Source organism: Lycorma delicatula, chromosome 10 (genome assembly GCF_047948215.1).
Source record: "Lycorma delicatula isolate Av1 chromosome 10, ASM4794821v1, whole genome shotgun sequence".
Classification (NCBI taxonomy): Eukaryota; Metazoa; Arthropoda; class Insecta; order Hemiptera; family Fulgoridae; genus Lycorma; species Lycorma delicatula.
The window spans coordinates 82,495,041-82,519,790 of NC_134464.1; positions in this window are offsets into that span (position 1 = coordinate 82,495,041).

The following is a 24,750-nucleotide window of genomic DNA, read 5'->3' on the forward strand; positions in this document are numbered from 1 at the left end:
TAATGGAATGATGTTTTGGCCACTGATTGGTTAACGCTGTGCAAAACATGGCCAAACATGGCCAAACCATAGCAATCGTGCTTCTCTCATTTTCTCAGATATTGGCGCGACACCAGTTGCCTTTCGCACATCCACGTTTGCGATATGGTCCAATCGTGTTCGGCCGAGTGGCTCACCATAGCATACGAATTTCCATTGTGCGCAAGTCATGTTCATACTTTTTTGTGGTAGCCCAGAATTCAGCTCCGTACAGTGCTATCGGTCTTAAAACTATCTTCTAAACTTTATTTATCCCGGCTATTTTCAGCTTTCGCCATTTACCGCAGTAGAAAATCCCATCTATGTAGATCGAATACGTTCTCCTTCCTCGAGTTTTTTCTGTGGGTGATGGCAATTAAATTGCCATTTTATTCGGGTTCTTCCACATTTCCGCCGCCTAGATGGAATCCATGAACAATATGACTGGAGTAGACTATTATTGAATTTTATTATGATATACCAAAAAAATAAAAAATAAAAATAATAATAAAATAATATAATATAAAAAAAACAACCCAAAAACATTGGAAAAGATTAAAAAATTCAATAAAAATGAATTTTTAAAAGTTTTTTCGGTTCTTACTGACTTTTAATTACAAAACGTTTCCTACAGTTAATTTTTTTTTTAACAAATTTTGCTTAGTTTTAGTTTATTATTGGCAATTTAACTAAATAAATTTGAGAAAGTGAAAAAATAAATAAAGAATGAGAAAGTGATTTGACAACGGAAGGAGAGAATAGAAGTTAGTAAAAACGAAAAGGAGCGAGTCCAACAAATGAGATGGTGGGGGTTGATTTGCTGTTAAAACATTACAATTTTTACTGTAGGTATTATTATTATTTTTTTTTTATAATTATTTATTTGTTGTAATCATTAAACTTACTTTTTCACCGATTATAAAACCACACCAGCTGAACAGAAATAGTTCAATAATTGTATTAAAAAAGTACGCAAAATTTTTGAATCCAACTTTAAATACAGTGTTGATTACACCTTGCTCTGATGGTAATGCGAATGGTACCTGTAATAAAATAAATGAAAAAATCTCATTTAAAGTAGGCTAATAATCTTATTTCATTTAAATTATTTATAGATTTTAATTACTGATTAGGAAGTTAATAAAATGTTTATACCAGGGATAGATTTTCTAAATGAACAAAATTTTGAAGTAAATTAAAAAAAAAATTAAAAAAATGTTAGATGTATCTTACCAATTAACTATTTATTTGTACTTGTGGGTTGGTTCAGTAGTAAATATTTTAAGTTAAAATGTACCTAGCATTTTAATCAGGATTAAAAATCGAGTACGGGTACATCATTTGATTAAATTTGCGTATTACGCGCAACGATATGACAAAAGTCTATTCTGAGTAGGATACGGACAAATTAAAAAAAAAGTAGACTTTCGAAAAATACTGTATTTACCCGAATATAGGTCGATGTTTTTTCCAAAACATCGACCTACATTCCCTACATTCCAACCTATAAAATGGAAATCGACCTATATACGGGGCCGACTTACCCGTTTGCACTCAACCGGGGTTTTTAGTTGTTTGGTAGTTTATTTTCGTTTATGAATTCGTGACGGAGAACCTATAACTGAAGATAGTAATAACGAACTTCAGTTGTTATTAATAAAAGTACCTAATTAAGGAATAAAGTTAGATGGATAAGTCTTTGATCAAAAATTGGCTTAAAACGGTCTGGTCCAGAGACTTAGCTCTTAGAAGAGAGCGATCTTTGTTATTATTAGATGCATTCAGGGGTCATTTGACCGAAAATATATAATTGGAAGTAAAAAAAAAACTAAACAAGGTTTTATTTATAATATTGGTGGTTTCCCAGTTACAGGTTTTGGATGTACTTGTAAACAAGCCTTTTAAAGATAATCTTAAATTAATATTAAAAAACTTTTTCAAACATTTTTAAAACTTGTTTTATACTTTTTAGTCATACTTTAATCAAATTATTATCATAAATTGCATAAGTTTAATTAGCAGGTTAATTTGGATTTTTTTAAAATAAGATCATATATTGAAATTTCTAATATATTTATAAAATATCAAACAAGTTTTCAATCAAACATTTACTATACAAAGTAACGAAATAATGAAGTTTTTGCATAGTGAAGTTTTTATTTCATTTACTTCAGAATTTTTGATAAACGATTTTATGAGTTTTTATAAAAGATTTCTCATTCTATCCATTATTATCGATCATAATTAATTGCATTATTAAATGCATTATTAATTTCCACCTTTAATTTACCTCCGTACGAGGGGGGGATGTTTGAAAACGTAATGGTGGAATATTGTTTTATCACCCGACCTTAGTAACTGTGCAAACTTTGATCAGCCGGCAATACCAAGAAGTGAGTTAAATTAAGGATACAAGATTTGAGGAAAAAATGAAAAAAAAAGATTGTGAGTTAAAGAAAAGCAAGTAAAAAAATTATAATTGTTGGATTTCAACAACAGTCGTCAACTATCTCCTAGTGGAAGAATAAAACAACCTTCCGTGAGCTTATTATCTGAGTGAATAAGTCATTGAACACCAGATAGCATTAGACAAGAATTTAAAAAATGTTGCATTAGCAGTACATTAGATGTAAACTGAAGATTATATTCTGTGGAAGGAAGAATATAATATTGAAAACAATATTCTATTTTCAGATGGCAGTAAAGTGTTCATGTATTGCGAGTGAATTTTTAATACATATTTTAATGAAAACGTAGAAAAACAATTTAAATAAAAATTTAAAAATTTCATTCATTATTCTTTTAGAATATTTCTTTCTAAAAACCTTGTTCACAATTTTACACCTTTTTTTATTATAATCCTATAGATATAAAATTTAAGCTAGTATGTATAATATTATAAAATAGTATTATAAAGTACTATTATAATAGTATAATAAAAAGTATAATCAATTTCGAAATTAATTTCTTTCTTATTGGTGTTAAAATTTTATTTGGTGGTGTTCGGAGTTAGGTTTCTTTAATTTTTAAATACTCTACATATTTATATTTTGTTACTATCATTTAAATTTTGGAGCTATTATGTATTTAATAGGATTTTTAAATTTAAATATCTTCGGGTTCGGTCGGATTCATTCGGATATTTACAGTACAGTCGACTCCTTTCGTATGAATTCGGCTACTGACGATTCAGCTGCTTCTTACTCGTCACTCGGCTCCTTTCGGATGCACTCGACTCCTGACGACATCACTCACACGGCTCCTTTCACACAGTTAACATGGCTCCTTTCGGAACACTCGGCTCGTGACGAAGCAGCAGCTCCAGCAACATTATTTAAGTAAGTCCAACTTGTTAATAAGTGTCATTCATTCTTCACTGGTCACTCTTGTTCAGTTACAGCCAGTCGCCTACAAATGGCAATCGCATTATTCTTGAACAATCGAATTCAGTAAACTGTTCCAGTTCATAATTCAATTATAATAAACATTTAATAATTGATTTAACATTTCAGGTATATTAAACATCCAATTTATACATACAAAATTATTTTCAAATATAATAAAAAATAGATAATAATATCAACTTATGACTTAAATTATTTAAGAATCAGCGTCGAACTTCATCGGTTCGTACATCACAGGTGGAAATACAATTTTTACCAAGTTTTGTTCTAAAAATTAAATTCAGTAATATGGGAGGGGGTCGACCTGTATTCGGGCTTGACGTATATTCGAGGAAATACGGTGATATATAATAGAATATTTTAAAACCCGATTACTTTTTTTATTAAAAACAAACATTTTTTTCTTCAAAGATTGTTTTTCAAGTCTTTTCTCTAAAATTATTTAATTTATTTTCATGAAACAAAAATATTTGTGTTGTATTAGGAATCCGAATTTTACTTCCGCCATAGTTTATACTTTTGCACAGTCACCGGGGCAAAAAATAAAATCTTCGGTTAGTTATGTCGGTTAATGCTCAAGGACACAGAATTCACTTAGGCATTAACTGAAATCCATAGAACTACTACCTTGTAAATGATCAAGTATAACGGAAAAGGGTAACTAATACATATTGCATAAAAGAGATGTTTTACTTTAAAGAGAGATACTCCAAACAAGACAAATTATCTCAATCAAAACAGTATTTTAAGGTCTCCTCTAGGCAGTGGATTCAGCACTCCCATACGAGAATCGAAGTATTTTTGCTTAGGATTCGGCAAAAATTATCGAATAAAAATTTATTAAAATAAATTATCAACAAATGATTTTCCTTCAGACGCTTAAGGGCAACTCGAGAACAAATTCAGGCTTCTTTAAGAAAAACCATCGCCGTCTCTGCAGTTTGTGGTAAACGGAAGTATCCAAAACAGTTCACTTAGATCCACCACCCGTTCTGGAATGTAAAATATCTGGGTATTCTAGTTAAAAGATATTAGCAAAAAGATGAAATTTTAAATCTATTCACAACCATCACTTTTGACTTTTAATTACCGTTGAATTAATTTTTATAAAGTATATTAAACGAAAAGGTTTTGTTAACCGGACAAAATTTTCTATCAAAATTACAAATCGGGTAAATTTTACCCATACGTGTTTTATTTTTTATCCAAATGGGACTTTCGAATAGATTTACGAAAAAACCTAGCTAGAAAAAAACTTTTATTTTGGATTATATAAATGATGGACATCGTACCTTTTTTTTCTCAAATCTACAACAAAAAAAAAATTGATAGAATCTTATTTGTTGTACTGAAACATAATATCCTTAAATATTTGATTAAATTTAAAAATAAATTAAAAAAATTAATTTGTTATTCAAAACAATTGTTATTTTTTCCATTGTGTATCAATATTTATTTTAGGGATATAGAAAATAGGAAAACAAATGCCCATGTAATAATTACTATACGACTACTCAAATAGCTTTAATTTGTGGTTTTATCTTTATACTTACAATTAATATGAATCCAACAATGCATATCGATACACAACTTGTCATCATTTGAAAAAGATTTAATGGACTGTACTGAGTTTCTAGTAAGTCAATTATCCTGTAAAACGAAAACATAAATAAATGTAAAAATGTTAATACCGATCTCCGTGGAAGAGTGCTAGCATATCGGCCTTTCATTTGAAGGGCCCGGGTTCAAATCTCGTTCGGATATGGCACTTTTCATATTTCGCTACAAATTTCCATTTTCATATTCCTATCTACAAATTTCTTTGTAAGCTTCTGCGGGTGAATTAATTCATTAGCCAAAAAAATAAAAAAATTGCTAGTAATCGAATATCAGTTCTAATTTATTTTATCGGAAGTCAAAGTTTAAAAAAATATTTCCTAGTGAAAATCGTTTTAAATTTTTTATTAGTTTAAAATCTTGTCCTTTTGAAACATTTTACTAAAATGTTTCAATAGTGCAAAAAAAAACGTTCTATTTGCAGAAAGAGAATATATATTTGAAATTTGTATAAGTTACTGTGAAGATTATATATAATTTTTTAGCTTAAACTTTTGTCCCTAAAATTTATTTTGATAGTTGACCAAATCACCAAAAGCGTTCGGTTAATACTCGATTGCCCAGAAAGAAGTGTAATATATTCAGGATGTACGCATATGTACGTATGCTTGTTCCACCGTAGCAGCTCAACGGCTAAACTGATATAGATATATTACTCCGCGTTGGTATCCATACGTTACCGGGGATGTCATATGGTATATAAATATATATATATATATATATATATATATATATATATATATATACACACACACACACACACACACACACACACACAAACGACTGTTTGGCGCGTATTACGTAAATGATTGTACTTGAAGCCGTAGAAACTAACCGCGGTTCAACAGATTTCAGACGACGTCAAAGTTGCTCGGCTGCAGTTTGTGTGGAAGTGATGAATAGAATTGCAGACAATGTTACATCTTTAGACAATGTAATTTTTAGTGATTAGTGAATACCCACACCTGCCGAATGTGGGATAGCGAAAACTGTCGTGAAACATTGTGGAATATTCTTGATAGGCCTAAGTTCAATGTTTTTTGTACACTAAGCAAACAATGTCTGTAAGTCCCGTTCTTCTTTCAAGAAGCAACCGTAAATGGTATTGTTTATTCGGACACGATTCAAAATTTTCTAATTCCTCAATGAAACGATGATGAGCAAGGTAGTCATCATCTGACCATCCTGCCGATTACCTTCCTGATTATCAGCAAGACGAGGAACCACCTCACTACCGTCTAGAAGTCCAAGACTTATGTGATATTCGATTTCCAGGTCGGTGGATCGGTAGTGAAGGTCCAATAGTATGGCCAACTCGCTCCCCATATTTGACCCGCTAGATTTTTTCTTGTGGGGTTTCATTAAAAATCGAGTATGTACCGCCTTTGCCTGCTGAACTTGTTGAGCTAAGACTTCGAATTAACTCCGCAGATGCAGAGGTAACGCCCTACATGCTGGTCACAGTCTGGGATGAAGTCGACTTCAGATGAATTGTACGTCGCACTGCAAACGGAAGCCATCGAAACAAAGTGAATGTTGGGCGACAAACTTTATGTTTTTTCTATGAAATGAGACCTCAACCGAATCTGTAAGTTATCTAATAAATTTTTATAGCTTTTACAGTTGTGAAGTTGTTTTTGAATGACCCGGTATTAAAATTGCATACAAACAGACAACACCAGAGTGCTACCTTACTTGTAAGCCGTATAGGCAAACGCAGGTAACAGTTTTACAAAATTATTTATCTACGACATTATTTAATCATTTAATATGATGATATTACATTATACTTTTATTATATAAATCCGCTGGAAACATTAAAAATCAGAGTACGGAGTGCATAACAGAAAAGACTTTTAAAATTATTTATTCATACCATTTTACTCAGAATGAAATTCTCTACAATTTTTGTTTAAAACTTATACGTGTTTATTACCCATGTAACAAAGTTATTTTACGCAAACCATTAAGCAGTGTGTTTTTGGATTCCAATCTTTGTCTTTTACCACATTTCTCGAAAAATACTAAAAATACATTTCTGGGATGACCATATTTTCTACTTCATTTTGGTCCCAAGAATTACACTTTATATTAATTTTTCCAAGTGCAGAAAGCCAAACCTCTTTTTTTTCTTTATATCGCTAGATAAGGTTGTAACTTTTGGGTGATTTATAGAAACTGATTTTTGTAGCGAATGAAAAGTGAAAAATTATCGAAATTCGAGTATAAACCTATGTTTATAGTTTTTTTGTTTATTTTCAGCAGTATAACTTGTCCTGTTATATTCCTGTCCTTGTTACGTTCTTCGTGAATCGATCTGTATATTGATAAATTAAAAATATAATAAATAAATCTGGAACATAGAATGATCCAATTCATACATTTTTTAATGTTATTAAATACCACTATTTATTACCATAAAATTTAATTGATTCTGTGAATGAACTAAAAATAATTAAAAGTATTTTTTTAAATGAAATTAATGTGTTAAACTCACCTCAGTATTCTCTGATGATCTTTTAAGCAAGAAATAAGCAACTCATCCATGTATTTCTGTAGTAAAATTTCATCGTTTTTGTTATATTTAAAAATAAATTTCGATAGATTTTTATTTGACCTGTTACAATTATTTTTGCGTAACATAATTTCAGCATTATATCTAATATTATTGAGTGAACTTTTTAATACTTCAATTTGACTGCTGATTGATAATACAAGTGCAAATACGAAAGAATTAACAACACTTAACAACGACGAATTATATCCTATCGTTATTAAATCGAGAAAATACGTTATTAATTTAGCAGGTTGTCTCGTTTCATTTACTGGATACCACGTCGGTAATATTTTCATATATGCGCATTCAAATAACATACAGCTAACTATTGGTGTTAACGACCACACTATCGCTGTTGTATATATCAATAAAAAAAAAAAAAACGGTTCCTGAAAATAGATGTATTTCTATGAAATATTTATTAGTAAAAGTAACAATAAATTATTTAAGCGAGTCGGTTTACTTACACTCATTGTCGAATATAACGACGATGGAGATAGACCTTAATTTCAACTCATTTATGCGAGTATCAAGTACCGTTGTCCGATACTGCCAAGTTCTTTGAACATTAGACAATGCAATTAAAGATTTGCCCGTTAGTCTTATGTACATTTCACAAAGCGCTATCAAATAATTATCGATTTTTTATTAATCCATCAATACGAAAAATAATCCGTAATATGAAAAACGTTACAAGGAATAACGTGGGGTTGTTCTTCGTTATTCTTCTCTCCCTCTATATTTTGCTCATATTTGTGACATAAAATTGCTCTAGCATTTCGGTGAAAAAAATTCTTTGATTGTTATTTTACATTTAAAAAAATAATTAAAATTAAAATTATTTCATACAGGTTAATTAAAATTGAAATTAGAATAATAATATTTGAAATATTGAATACTTAATTTTTCTTTTGCTATTTCGCTTTATTTAAAATCGGTATCCTACACACTTTGAAGCGATAAATAAATGATTGACAAATTTTACATGAATGAAAACTAAACTTCTCGTCGAATACAAGCATAATAATATCCGTTACTTCTCAAGAACAACGGGGAGTGCTTCAACACAACGACAGATAACAGAACAAATAAAAATAATAGATCTCTAAAATTAAAAAAGTAATAAAAGATTTGAATAAAATTAATAAATAAGACGATAAATAATATAAAAATAACAGTAGTAATAAATGAGACAATAGAATCAAATTTAGCAAGCTACATCAAATTGATCAATAATTTAACTAATGTCGCGTGTTCGCGGTTCAACAAGGATATTGAGAGACTAATTAACGTAGAAATTTCGTATAAATACAAATTATTACTCTAAAAAAATATATATATAATAAAATAAATAATAATAATAATAATAAATATATATAACATAAAAAATAGTAATTCAAATAAAAACAAAATAGATTTATTAAAAATTAGATTATAAGTAGAAAAGTACAGTCCGATTTTACTAAAAATCTTATTATTATTGATAGAAACTAATATTATATTAACAATAAGAAAAAAAATATTTTTTAAAAAAGCTTTTATTTAACTAATATTAATATTAACATTAATAAAAAAAGGAAACAAATTAGAAAACCCCTCTAAAAAGTAAAAAATAAGAATTAAATCAAATTGAGAATTTTAAACACAAAAATATATATAATATATTAACAAATATAAAAATGCACTGAAAAGTAAAAAATAAATTATATAAATATCTAATAAATAACCAATAAATAAAAAATAAATCAATGTAATAATTATCAATTTTTAAAATTAAAAGTAATAAAAATATTTAGTTAAATAAAAGCGTGGCTCAGTTTTTATAACAAACCCACCGGGTTGGTCTAGTGGTTAACGCGTCTTCCTAAATCAGCTGATTTTGGGAGTCGAGAGTTACAGCGTTCAAGTCCTAGTAAAGCCAGTTATTTTTACACGGATTTGAATACTAGATCGTGGATACCGGTGTTCTTTGGTGGTTGGGTTTTCAATTAACCACACATCTCAGGAATGGTCGAACTGAGAATGTACAAGACTACACTTCATTTACACTCATACATATCATCCTCATTCATCCTCTGAAGAATTATCTAAACGGTAGTTACCGGAGGCTAAACAGGAAAAAAGAAAGTTTTTATAACAAAAACTTAATTTTTATTTTTTATCTTATTAACCCTTAAAGGTCATCTCGATGCAAATTTGCACCATCAAAGAATTAAAACTTGAGTTATTTTATTACAGATAAATAAAGTATATACATATACTAAACAACCTCATTAAACAAAAAATATATTTTAAAATACAGCAAATGTCCATAAATACTTATTCAAAAACATTGTTATAAAAAACTGCGCCACGCTTTTATTTAACTAAATATTTTCATTACTTTTAATTTTAGAATTTAATAATTATTACATTTATTTATTGGTTATTTATTAGATATTTATATAATTTATTTTTTACTTTTCAGTGCATTTTTATATTTGTTAATATATTATATTTTTTTGTTTAAAATTCTCAAATTGATTTAATTCTTATTTTTTACTTTTTAGAGGGTTTTTCTAATTTGTTTCTTTTTTTATTAATGTTAATATTAATATTAGTTAAATAAAAGCTTTTTTTTAAATAATTTTTATATGTAATCAAATATATTTTTGTATTTTTTTTAAGACTAAAAAAAAGTAAAAATATTTATTTTTTCACATCGAAGTTACATACGTGTACCAAATTTCAATCATTTTCATACGATAGTTCATGAGAAATTATAATTTTCAACTAAATGCATGAATGTAGCGTAGGGGTAGTGCGTGGGGGTGGGTAATATCAAATTCCGACATCGTAGTGCTGTATTGTCATCAAAGTTACATACGTGTACCAAATTTCATTGATTTTCATACGATAGATCAAAAGATTTGATTATTCCTAAAGCGAGTTAAATAAAAGCTTTTAATAACAATAAAAAAAAATTAAATTCATACAGTTCACTTTCTTCCAGTATTGTTTTTTTACCGTTTATAAACAAACTGCCCTAGACTTTATGAATGAATGGAATACTGTTTAACAAAAACTCATAGGACAACTTCTTGTATTCAACCACTGTCTACAATAGAATGCTCGTGACGTACTTTTCGTTGGTTGTTATCAAACGCTTACTGTTATCGCTTGTTACCGCGACTGCGCTGAACACGGCCTCGCCAAACTATTCACTGTGTCCGCTGGTCCCTGGAAGTATTTATACCTCCTGGCCAGGGGAACCAGTACACCACTCGTCCTTTTAATTGTTGAAGCGTAATAATTTTCATTGCCCGCGCCTTTATATTTTTCTATAAGTTCTTATTCCGGTCCGGTAATTTTTCTGATCGAACAGAATCTTTTAGAGGTGCCATTCTGTATTAGTAATAATAAATTGTTAGACGGACTCGTTATTCTAAATAAAGAATTCTTTTTGCTTCTTTTCAGATTTTTCTTTCTTTGTTTTCTCTCTCTTTCTTCTTTCTGGGAGAAACCCGTTACATTATGTTAACAAGTAGTGCTACTGAACACAAGTAATACTCCTTGATGTACACATTCAAGTCGAATAATTTCTGATAATAGTTGAATTTTCACCTTACTCATCACCAATAAATGTAATATAACCGACTGAAATGATAAGATATGATATAGAGACCGGTCTTCAAGAATAATTGACACCATTGTTGTCATCCCAATCGTTGGATTTGATATCCTATCGTCATATATATCTGAGGTCTAACACGTGGAACCTTTTTAGTCGTTTAACGTCCCCACTGTTCTACAACAGATATTTAAATACGTCCAGTATTTTCATATGAACAAAAATGTTTATTGCGTAGGCCAAAAAGCTGTAATATCCTCCAGAATTGTTTAAACCACATTGCGATCATCCGTTTTCACTTTTTCCAGCCATAAGAATTCGCATAAGTAGCTGTCCAGTAATTCTCTGGCTATGCCTGATTTATTTTTGGTTGCTCTCCTCAGTCGTTCTAGTTTTTGAGTTTGCGCCCCCGGGATTATTAACCATAATAATTTTAATTAAATTGACTCTAACCAACATCACCTCTAAGTTTAAATTCCACGGAGAAACTAGCGAACCATTCAAAATCAGTACAGGACTTCGATAAAATTATGAAGGGCTTCGAGGAGAAAAATAACTCAGGCGTTATAATAGGAACACAGAATCTTCACTTCAGAGTCTTCATCAAATGCTTAGCCTTTGTAGATGACTTAATTCTGGTTACGGAAACCGAACAAGAAGCAATTACTCGAATCAATGAACTTAAAGAAATTGCCAAAATTACAAAGTTTTGCAAAGTTTGGAAACCGATTTATTTGCTAGCATATATCATTATTATTAAAAATTAATAATATGTTTTACTTCTCAAAAGTCATAGAAAGTTTTCTTTAGCTTCGCAAAAGATCGTTAGCATCAGTTTACCGGTAGATGTCAGACTTTTTTTGAACTGAAGAACTGTGATATCCGTTGTAGGCTTTGATCTTAAATTTTCTCTCATGCTGATAGATCTTACACTGTTTATAATTCACAAATACATCCAAAATTCAACCCCTTTAATCAAATAACGGTTTTTTAATTACCTAACACTCAAATATACGGTAAGTTATCTTGAAATTCGTGGAAAAGTTTCAAGGTGGTTCAGCTTATATTGAATAACTGAGTGAACTGAACCAATGCCTATAATATAATTTTTAACACTTCTTTCTACCATAAATCGCGTATTGGGTTGGATGTTTTTCTCAATGAGAGGTTCTGATCTGGATTTGAAACTTAAGTTGTTCGACCTCACGTCGGTGTTCAGTTAGTTATTTGACTTTTTAAATGTTATTTACCCGTATTGCTAAAGCAATAACTTTAACGGGAGTGAACTTTAGATGATTTTATTTCTTCTGCAAACAGAAATTTTATCATTGAAAATTTTTCATTAAAAATAGAATTTTCAAAATATTTACCATTTTTACCTTTGATTATAGTTATTTTATATTGGAGTAGGTGAAGAAAGCCCTATTTCTCGAGAATGAAAGAATGAAAGAGAAAAAAGTGATTTTAAAAAAGAAATAATATCCGATATTTAGCGTGGTCTAAAGCAGACTGTACGAACAAAAAAAAAGAAAAGAGTTAGTTGGCTAATTATAATCAATGTCAGAGATACGTACTTTTGATTTTTTTAAAGTTTATTTTTTATTCCATTGTTTTTTAATCTACGAGTGTAAGTATTTTTAATTATTGTACTACCCGTGTGGTATTTTGATTGTATTTTTTTATTAGGAATGGTGACTGTTTACTTGTGAGAAGATTGAATTGTAGAATTGACAACTGGAAATGTTAACATTAATACTATCGGTAAGCACTTAAATGTATACTTATTTGGCTTTCTTTCTTTCTTTTAGCCTCCGGTAAATGCCTTTCAGATAATACTGCAGAGGATGATATGTATGAGTGAAATGAAGTATAGTCTTGTCAGTCTCAGGTCGACCATTTCTGAGATGTGTGGTTAATTGAAACCCAACCACCAAAGAACACCGGTATCCACGATCTAGTATTCAAATCTGTGTAAAAATAACTGACTTTATTAGGACTTGAACGCTGGAACTCTCGACTTCCAAATCGGCAGATTTAGGAAGACGCGTTCACCACTAGACCAACCCGGTGGGTTATACTTATTTGGCTTACGCGTAAATAAATTAACTTAAAAATTATTTTGACGCTTTTCTAATAAATAGGTATAAGAAAAATGTACGGTTGAAGAGAAAGAAAAAAAGATAACAACTTACCTGTTTTCGCAGTTTTTTGCGATCTGTTGATAATACTTAAACTTATCTTTATTTGTTGGTATGAGCACAGAAGAAAGTCTTTTTTATACGTTTCAAGTAGTGGTTTTATTGTATCCCTTCTAAACCAGTGGTACAGCATCTTACCAGATCCCTTTAGTTAGATTACATACGTTTACATACAAAATATTACAAAAATAAAATTAGCTGATAGTAAACTACAAATTGCTAAATACACATACATATTTTATTAAAAAGAGGAAATATTATAAATTTTATACTATTTTTTTTTATGGAAGACCGGCCATCAATATCTATGGTCATTAGCCCGGTGGAAATTGGTAGCGTATGAAAAGATGCCTGTCTGACTGGGATTCGAACTCGGGACCTCCGCACGAAATGCCGAGACGCTACCTATTTAGTCTTGGAGGTCAGCGATACAATATTTGATTGCTGAAATAAGTACTTAAAAACCAAAGATAGTTATGTTGGTGTAATAGAAAATTTGTGATAAGTGGTTGTCTTTGCACCAGTCACAATTAATTACTACAATTCTGTAACATAGAAAACAGTAGCGGATCTAATGAAATCATTGATTATCAGTATGCATGCATATTAAAATCGATTGCACGAAAACTATTCAATTCGACCACCTATGGGGATTATAGTTAGGCAAAACTTTGTTACTGTTTGGCGACCTATCTCTTAGGTCAATTTTCAATATTTCTTTATTGAAAAATTAAGTGGTGTATTTTGTCTTTCAACGTTGGTAGAATTAAAAACAAAGCGTGAAACAGAAAGAGGGTTTTTTGCCTTTTGCAAATTGATGATGTATTGAACTTTCTTTTTTTTTAACACCATTTTTCCATTATTTTTCTTAATAATAACGAGGAAATTGTTCCATAAATAAAAAATATGTTTTAAAATAAAATAATAATTTGTTTCAGAGGTTATTTATAATACATCTGTTTGATAAAAACTGATAAAATACCTGGTTACCTTTACGGAATATCTCTATTTAGGAGTACCCTTACGGAGTAACTCTTTGTATAGAGGTATAAACTTTGCGGAATATTTCTGTATAGAGTAGTACGGCATACGGAACAAATGACACACCAATCTCAAATTGATTTACTAATTATGTACCCTCCGCTATGTCCTTACAGAAAAACCGTAATTATTTGCCTAGTTGAAAAACAAAGTTTTTTAGCTTTGGCGTAAAACGACGTTGTTAAATTGTCAATCAAAAAATAAAACTTATTGGTTAAATTGATACGGAATTTAATTCTTAGAAAAATTGATGTAAATAAAGTCAGTGAATAATAGGGCAAAAAAACAATATATTGTTTAAAGCAGAACAATACGTACTAATACGTAAATTACTCTTTTGTTTTTCTGTTTAGCCTCCGGAACCACCATAAGGTATTACTTCAGAGGATGATATGTATAAATGTGAATGTACTCTTGTACAGTCTCAGGTCGACCATTTCTGCTCACCGGGCTTGTGTAGTGGTTAATTCGTCATCGCAAATCAGCTGATTTCGAAGTCGAAATTTTTTTAAGGTTCAAATCCTAGTAAAGGTAGTTACTTGTTTACGGATTTGAAGGCTAGATCGTGGATACCGGTGTCTTCTTTGATGGTTGGGTTTCAATTAATCGCACGTTTCAGGAATGGTCTACCGGAGACTATATAAAACTACACGTCATTCATACATATAATCCTCAGATGTAACACTTTACAGTGGTTACCGAGGCTAAACAGAAAAAGAAAGATAGGTCGACCATTCCTGAGATGTGTGGTTAATTGAAACCCAAACACCGAAGAACACCGGTATGAACGATCTAGTGTACCGAAAGTACTGAATTAAAATTTTAGACTACCCGGTCTTCACGATTTTGTGAAAGGAAAATCCGTTTCTCTATTAAAGTCTAAATATTGTTCTTGAATAGTTTTCGTAAATACTGCGTAATGAAACGGTCTCAGACCTGGATCTTTTCTCTTTACGTACATTAATTATATTAAAATCTATTTAGCTATTCTATTCTTACCTCCATATAAGTAATTGAACAAACCATCTTTTCAACAAATCGTACGAAATCATGTTTATATAAAATCAGATGCAAAAGTTGTACAATTTGCATATAACCAATAACATAAGACATTAATACTGCATTTAATAAAACCCATGGTAGAATTTTACTAAAATTTTCTTCTGTTAATATTTGCCAGAAACCAATACACTTAAAGAACCGTAAGTATGATTGCATGTTCTTAAAATTTATCAATCAAATATATATATATTTTTTTGAAATTCCGGAATTAATTCTGTAAAAACACAATAACTTATTACTTTATAAATCAAAATCAAATTTTCCTTTTGCAAAGGAGGAAAAGTTTATATATTTTTCTGTAAATCTTAGGGTTTTGATTTTTTTTGGATCTAGCGGATACGTAAAAAGTTTTCAGTTTTTGTTTTCTTTATTACTGAAAAACTTGCCTAATTGTTTAAAAATCGAATAATTATATTTTACTGTATTATTTCCCCGGCGAATATAACTAAGTATTATTTATATAGTAGTTTTCACTTACCAATAATTTTTAATGGTATTCGAGCGCTTTCGGATTAGTAAGCTATCCTCAGGAACATTGATGAATTATAATTTTAATTATTTACTTCGAATAACATTAATTATACTAACTAAAAACAAAAATTATAAATATAAAAATTGATCGTCAAAAGGTAAAACAATGTAAACGTTATCCGTCACGTCAGCATGAAGATCTCAATTGTTATGTATAACACATCAATGTTCCTGAGAATGGATTACTAATCCGAAAGCGCTTGAACATACTATTAAAGATTGTTGGTAAGTGGAAACTACTATATAAATAAATTTTTGTCAATATTAACGGCCCATGATTAATAAAATTAATCGTTAAAGTAGTTATATTAAAGGAGAAAGTATGGTGATCAAATAAGTTTTTTTTTGTAAATCTTACGAATTTATTTTTATATATCTTTACGTTTTAGGGTGAAAATAGTTCATCCAAAAGTAAAATACAAACTGGCGCATAAAGTGATCCAACATTTGGTTTTGTAGAAAAATATTTATTTGACTCGCAATACAGAAAATTAAAACACAACGTATTTACTTTTGGAGATTAAGTTCTGCTTTTCACATGTTCAATACGATCACCATCACGTCTAGCAACTTCTTCAATACGAACTATGTTGTTAATAACTCGACGAACCATATCCTCGGTTATCTTCGTTGCACGCCACAATGATCAGCACTCGATGTTCCATCACTGTACGAGGATGTTAAGGGAACATTTTTTCCTTTAAAAATCCGCAAAGAAAATAATCACACGGATTCAAATCAGCACTGTTCGGGGGCCAGTTCTGTTCACACGCAAAACGATTAGGAAATCGCTTTGAAATGACATTTGTGTAGAATTTTTCCTGCAGAAAGTCTAAAAACAACATTAGCTGTGCGTGGTCTGATTCCGACATGTATCCACCATTAGTTTTCTAATTGAAACCCTTTTGCGGACAAAATTATTACGCTGCATGTTTAGATAACGTTCACTGTTCACTGTCTGTTCAAAAAAGAATGGAAGAAATTAATATTTATGAACTTCTGTCACTTCTGCTAACATAAAACACGTTACTGCGTTAACCTAAACAATTATTACCAAAACAAATGTTGGATCATTTAGTGCGACTCTCTGTATGTATGTATACGTATGTGTTTTACACTGCTTTTGACCTTATATCTTAGGATTGACCAAACCGATTTTCTTCAAATTTGGCTCAATTATTTCTATATATAAGGCGTTAATAATATTAAGTTTTTTTTTAAATTCGTGAAGAGGGTGGAGAGATATCGCGAAAAAAATTTCCATTTTCTTTAGAGGAATTTTAAAGAAAGCTTTATCAAAGAAAATTTTTTATCTAAAATGTATATATAAATAATCCAAATTTTTATTTTCAAAAAACAACCCCTACCACTTAAAATTGAAATATACGAGATTTTTTCTTTTGTTCTATATCCCTTCGGTTTAAATATTCTGTGAAAGTTTATTCTTCATATATTGTTATCAAGAAATATCTAAAGTTTTTAAATTATATACCCTGGATCGAAAAATGCAATAAAGTTTCTTTGAAAAATTTATTTTTTTATTTAGTCTTTTGTAAAGGGGCTGTTAGATTTATAAAAAAGTTTAATTAGGGAAATTTGTTAAGCTTAATCTATAAAAATTATTAGTAAAATCTTCTTAAAATTTATTGCATACCTTTAAAAATTATATATTCTATTTTTTTTTTTTTACTATAAATCTTGAAATTTTTGTTATAAATAACCAGGAAAGTTACGCAATACATTGCCATCTTTTATTATTTTTTATTACGTAATTTCCTTATAGTTTTATAGGAGGTTAATTGACGTAGCTTAGTCATTTATGATAATTTATCTTCAAATATTTTCATAAAAATTAGAAACTATTGAAAATGTTCTTTCAGTTCGAATTAGTTCTTATTAGGAAAATTTCATTGTCTACTTAATGTAACAACATCTTTTATAACTAAATTATGTAAAATTTTAAAAAGCCTAAATTTTTTGTAATAAACGAAAATCAAAGATTTGAGATTCGTTCAACAAATAAATCTGTTTTTAATGCCTTTTAAAATGATTTCTTAAAACCCTACTCTTTTCATTAAAAATCTTTTGAGTTGTTCTCTCATGGGGGCTTACGAGTTTGGTGATAAATCAAGGGTTAACCTCCAGATTTAAGGGTTGCTCACACTCTATATATTTAACCTTATAAATTAAATATTACTGTGTAATTTAACAGAAAGTAATTTGATAATTAAAAAAATAAATAAATATATATATGTGTGTGTGTAAAAAGAGTTATTTTACCTACTGAAATAATTTTATGTTGCTGACTAACTTGTCAGTAGCAGGTAATAATAGCAAATGAAATGTAAACTACTGTTATGCCATTAAAGAAGCCAAAAGCAAAATAATAGAATAATATTTCTTATTACTTGGTCTAGTTAATTCAAATAAATAAGTAAAAAACATTAATGTCTGTTTATAAGAACTTACCAACTTTTTAATTTATTAATTTTATTGAAAGATCCCCTGTTATCGATAGGTGATTAGTCGATAAATGTTTGTTTAATCTACATAATAGTTAAAAAGTTTTTGCTAAATGTAACCTTTCACAACGGTGTTTCTTATTAAATTATTTTCTTATCTCGTTGAAGTTTTTCCGCATACCAAATTATTGAGTCGATACAGCGTTGTTAAGTTTTATTATTGTATGTCTTATTAAATATAACTAAGAAAGTGAGTCGTTTAATAAAAAGTAAACTTTCTTCATGTTTTTGTTAGATTATGTACTTTAAAATTTATAATGTTACTAGAAAAATTACTTCTTTCTTCTTTGCCTTTGTAGTTTCTTTGGAATTTTTTATTTAATCCTTTTATTTTTACTTTCCCGCCTAGCGCTATAACAGAGCTACAGCTATAGAAATAAAAGTACGGTAATAGGTTCAATTTGGGATATGCGGTTTTCACCGGATCTTTACGTTTTGACACCTAAGAACTCGAAAAACCGGATGGAAATTTTTCGACTATTCATATGTACGGGTGTGTGTGTTCGATGTTAAATCCTAAATCACCTTATATCTCTAGAACTACGCTACCGATTTTGAGCACAATTGGTCAGATTACGTTTACATATCGGGCATTGATGCTATTAAATTTTCAAAAAAGTTCAAGGGGGTGAGGCTGTAGAGCAAGGTATCTCGAAATTTCCCTAATTAAGGTCATATTTTTCTTAAGACACATTTGTTAGTAATTTAAAAAAAAATATTTGCAAAATCGCACCCTCACCCCAAAAAATGCTCTAAATAAACTAGTGGTTAGGTGGATATAGTGTGTCATTAGTGTGTCACCCTCTCACCACAAGGAGCGCTATTGTAGCACTGACGTACAGCTGCTATAGTATCTTTTCTTCCATTTTTCCTGTTTAGCCTCCGGAAATTACCGTTCAGGTATTAGTGTAGTCTTATACAGTCTCAGTTCGACCGTTCCTGATGTGTGATTAATTGAAACCCAACCATCAAATAACACCGGTATCCACGATCTAGTATTCAAATCCGTATAAAAGTAACTGCCTTTACTAGGACTTGAAACTGGAACTCCCGACTTCCAAATTAGCTGATTTGAGAAGACGCGTTCACCACTAGACAATCCAGTGGGTCTGCTTTGTTGTAACGTTACAATGAGCGGTAGAATTAAATAAATTAATAATATTTACTTGGAAAAAAGATATTTAAAGTGGCTCTTAGTACCGCCACACCCGCGTGTATGAAATGCGGTATTCGCGCGCGCTTTAGTTAGAATCCTTAAATTAAATAAACAAAAAATATTATGTTTAAATAAAATTGTAAATACTTTAAGTTGCGTGTAAGCCGTGCATCAGAAAAAAGCCGCGTTGCGGGAAAGTATTGCAACTGTGTTGTCAGCTTTTTTTTGTTTATAATAATACTGTACATAATTCTCTCTTTTTGTAGTATTTGCTATTCAGTTTAAAATGTTTTGTTACTACAACGTACTCTAAAAACTGAAAAGTTTTTCGAATAAAAATGTTGTTTGTTTCCCCCCTCACCCGTGATTGTCGAAGAAAAGTACGGTAGGTATTTTTTCGGTCACATCGTGGGAGGGGGGTGTAAATGAATTGGGGTTTCCTTATATATACATATACGAGTAGGTCTATTTATAAAATACTTTGCCTCAAAAATCTTCAAAACTACTAAATCAATTTCATTGAAATTTAGATATTCTATATTAGTGTATCGAAAGTTGTGCATGTAATCATTTGTTTAAGATTGGTTGAGTCGTTGTCGAATTACGGAAAATTTAAAGTGGAAAAAATTTGAGCGAGACAAGATAGAAACGCGGTTTCTTATGTTGCTGCAAATTGGAGGGTTGACGTTTCTTTATCTGAGGTATCTATTGTTAGCTATATTGTTTGGGGGTATGTATTCAGGTAGCGTTACTTACTTTGAGGGTAACTGATGAGTTTGAGCGGAGCCAAAGGAAACAAAATAAATTAACAAAAAGTCGGCCTTTTAGCGCAGAAATGCACAATTTTTTTTGAATTTATCTTTTCCTTTAAACAGCTTTAATCTTTGTTTCCTCATGTTCTAAAATAATTTACGACCAAAATGTGATTTTTTATCAATAACTATTCTATTTAGCGTTTGGATAAACGATTCTCAAACATACTTGGATGTTTCCTGGATTACCTCGATTATATCTCAAATCGATATAAAAAATAAAACTTAAATACATAAAAATAGAATAAAAACGCACTCTTCATTGATGTCCCCAACTTCAAATCATTTGGTCTAAGTGAAATATTAAAGGGTTTGGGTGCTTCAGCGGCATTGGGTTTTCGCATCAACCGTCTCTTTAAGCGAAACCCCTCTTTCCCCGGCATTCACATCAGAATACACTAATGTTCTTTTAAGTGAAGCGCATAAAATACTGAAATTATCTCTCGATGCAGGTTCTGTAAAGCAAATGTTTTGAACCGCTTGTTGTTTTTGATTCAATCACCGGTAATTAGGTTTGAAAATTTCGTCATAATAATCGATTATAAATAGTATAGAAAGGTAGCCAAACATATTAAATGGCAGCGACCGCTCGTGAACTTAGTATGGAATAAACACGTGGCAGACCACTCGCTGTTTTAGAACTACCCGTGTGGAGTAGCAACTGCGTCAAATGATTCTCGTTGAAAATCTCTTTAAATCCGTGAGCAGACGCTAGAGTTCCTTCTTGATGATGCAGGATTCTATACGCCATTTTATTGATGGCGTATATTGATGAAATATCTGCCATTTTATTGATGAAATCATCTGCAGTGAAATTTTTACTTTTTTTTGTACGTTTTGGATTAACATTTTTTTTTTATTTTTTTATTTTTTATAAAATTCATCGACTTACATAACTGCATTGTTTGACAAATGGATTTAATTTTTATTCATGATAGAATTTTCCTTTACCGGCATCATAGCTTTCTTACAGCACAGAGGGAAAATATGGTAATCGGTAATGATAATTTTCAATTTCTCGAGGTTTCCTGACCCGGTGTCTTCAAACAAAAAAAAAAAAAAAAAAAAAAAATGGAGATAATATTCGTACGTACATATGTTGGCGTGTTTGAACTTTAATAACTTTTGACTGGATAAACCGATTTTGATAAAATTTTGTACAGACGTATATATGGAAAAATTTGTTGCTAAAATTTTGAGATCAATATTTCTGTGGAGAGCAGGTTGTTTTTCTGGATCAATTTTCTCAAAATTTTTCTAACATATCTCACTTTATATTAAGTTCAATACATGGATCATACTCATCTTACAATTTTTAAAAAGATCTTGCTCAAAATTCCCCTTTCCCCAGAAATCGAAAAAAGCTATCTTTTTATTTATTATATATTTTTAACAAATTTTTTTGTCTTCCTAGGCATGGTAATAATGCAAGCCATCTCCCCCCCCCCAAAAAAAAACCTACTTTGAGGTCAATATTGGGGGAGCTGATCAAAGTATAAAAATATAAATTTTTTGAATTTGTTAAAACTTTTTTGGTTCATTTAAAATTGTAATGTTATTAAACGTTTAAGAAATAATTATATTACAATAAAATAATAATTATATTAATAATTTAATTATTATAAATACATTACTGTAAAATTTCATCTTAATTCATCCCCCACCCTAAAAAAATCTTATATAACGTTTTATTGGTTGCACATTTTTCAGTGAAATTTTTTCAGCTTTTTACATTTAGTGTACTAAACAAAGAAAAATGAAATAATTCATTGGAAGTGATTTTGGAGGCGGGAGAGTAGATACAAATGAAAAAAAAGGATTTTTTTAACGTTAAAAAGTTTTTTTTTGATTTATTTAAATATATAATGATAATGTTACAACAATAAAACTTCAGAAATTACTCCCACCCAATAAAATAAATCTTAGGTAACCTTTCTCACATATCATTATTTTTCCACTATATAAGAATAAATAATCAGTGCTAGAAAAGTATTACAACTTTGTTGTCAGTTTTTTAAATAAAATTAATTTTAACAGGAGCAAAATAATAAATCCAAGATATTATCGATCTAAGAATTAACTTATATGAAGTTTCAAAAGATATATACTTTCTTATTTCTTTCTTTCTTATTTTAAATAGAATTTCAGTTAAACTTTCAGTTGAACTAAACTTTTAAAAAATATTTGAATTTATTCTCCATGAAAACATTTCGTTTTAAAAACAGAATCAAATGACGGAAAAATTAATGTTCCTGTGTTTCTTGTTATTTTTACTTCCTTTACTTGAAAGTATTGTGATCGCGAGAAATTTCGGTTTTCATATTTCAACGGAATTATCCATTTTGACCATCCCTGAATCCATTTTGACTAGTTTCGGCGTGACGTGTGTACGTACTTTTCTCGCATAACTCAAAACGATTAGCTGTAGGATGTCAAATTTGCGTATTTAGGACTGTTGTAAACATCTTGTGCACTTCCCCTTTTTATTGCAATCGACTGAACCAAAATTGCCCAAATAGACCAAAATTTAAAAAAAAAAGATTTTGGATTTTTTCTTAACTGCAGTAATAAGTCGTCATTGAGAGCTTTTCAATAACTCGTAAGTGGTACTTATTCTCATTGGTTCCAGAGTTATAGCGAAATAAAATTTTAATTAATGAAATATTTGGATCTTTCAGTGGAAGACCCCTTCGGTTCTAGTTCGACTTCATATACATATACTTTTAAAAAAAAAATTTTTTTTAATTTAAATATATTGATTTTTTAACCTTAACAAAAAACATCAGAAGTTATTCGTGAAATAAAATTTTATGTAATTTTAATTTTAATTCAACAATTTTTAAAGAGGTTAATAATTATTTATAAAATCAATATATTAAATAAAATAAAAAGTTAAAAGAAAATATATGTATATGAAGTCGAATTCGAACCGATGTGTGCAAGATTACGGATCCGACACGTTCTCACTTACACCACATAACTACTTGAGCGACGTGAAACAAAGTTTATAAAATGCTGATACGGACACTAGAAAAAGTATGATTCATTGTGGTGTCCACCACAATGCAATTTTGTAACTGTCCACTTTATTAAAAAAATGGAGGATCGTATCTTACGTTCAAATTAAATAAACTTAAATGAAGTGCAGAAAAAATGTATGTAATTTAATAGGCGTACAAGGAAGTCATGTGGTGTCCACATCTGATTTTTTTGGTTAAAAATCTTTATCTAGTCTCCTCAAGGTACAAAACTTTTATTAAAACTAATTTTATTAGATTATTTGTTCGATCTGTATCTTTCCTGTAATAGCTACAGCAGCATAGCGGGGAAAGTAAAACTGCATTTTACTTTTCGACTTAGGCTGACTGACTGCCGAATTCAATGATGTTACCGTTAGTTTGCCTATTCTTTTTCTTTTAATCTATTCTTAGGTATACCAAAATATCCTATCACATCGGCTTAATAATTACTTTTTTTATTACAATTTTATTTTACTATTCACATAGAATATTGTTAGTTAAATTTATGAATAATTTCATTTGATGTTAAAGTGTATCAAGGATGAGTGCGTCAGATGTTAGGGATAATTACTCGGCACGAAAAAAAATTATTGTTTTAAATACCAAGAAGGTTATGCTAAATGATACCAGTAACGGAAGCGGGATTAGGAGGGGTCCTTTTCCGACGGAATTAGATTGTTTGTACAAAACGTTGACCTTTTGTTTACTTTTTAAATGATTTTCTTCCTGTTGTTTATTCTAGTGGAGTGATAGATCGCTGTATGCGCACTTCTGAGCTATTTATCATTCCCGATTTTATTAGTAATAAGAAATTTCTTTAATTTTCTTTACATTTCATAAAAAAATTATTATATTTAATGAAGTGTTTTAGTAGTTTTAATCTGTAATTATTAAAGCAAATTGAAGTTATCTTTATCGAATTTTTTATTTTTATTTAAGAAACAATGGAAAGTATATGTTTTAAAAAGTTATTCCCAATTGACCCGATGAAAAATTTCCATGTTGGTAATTATGTAAACGATAGATAAATCTTGCAGTGGCGGCTCGCATATATGAACTGTGGAACTGCAGAACCCCTATTTCCACTTGATATTATCGATAAAATTTAATATAATGATTCCTTTTTTCTTTAATTCGTTATTTATACTTGTACAATATATAATCCTTAAGCTTAATGTCAGTACCCATCCCCCAGCTTATAA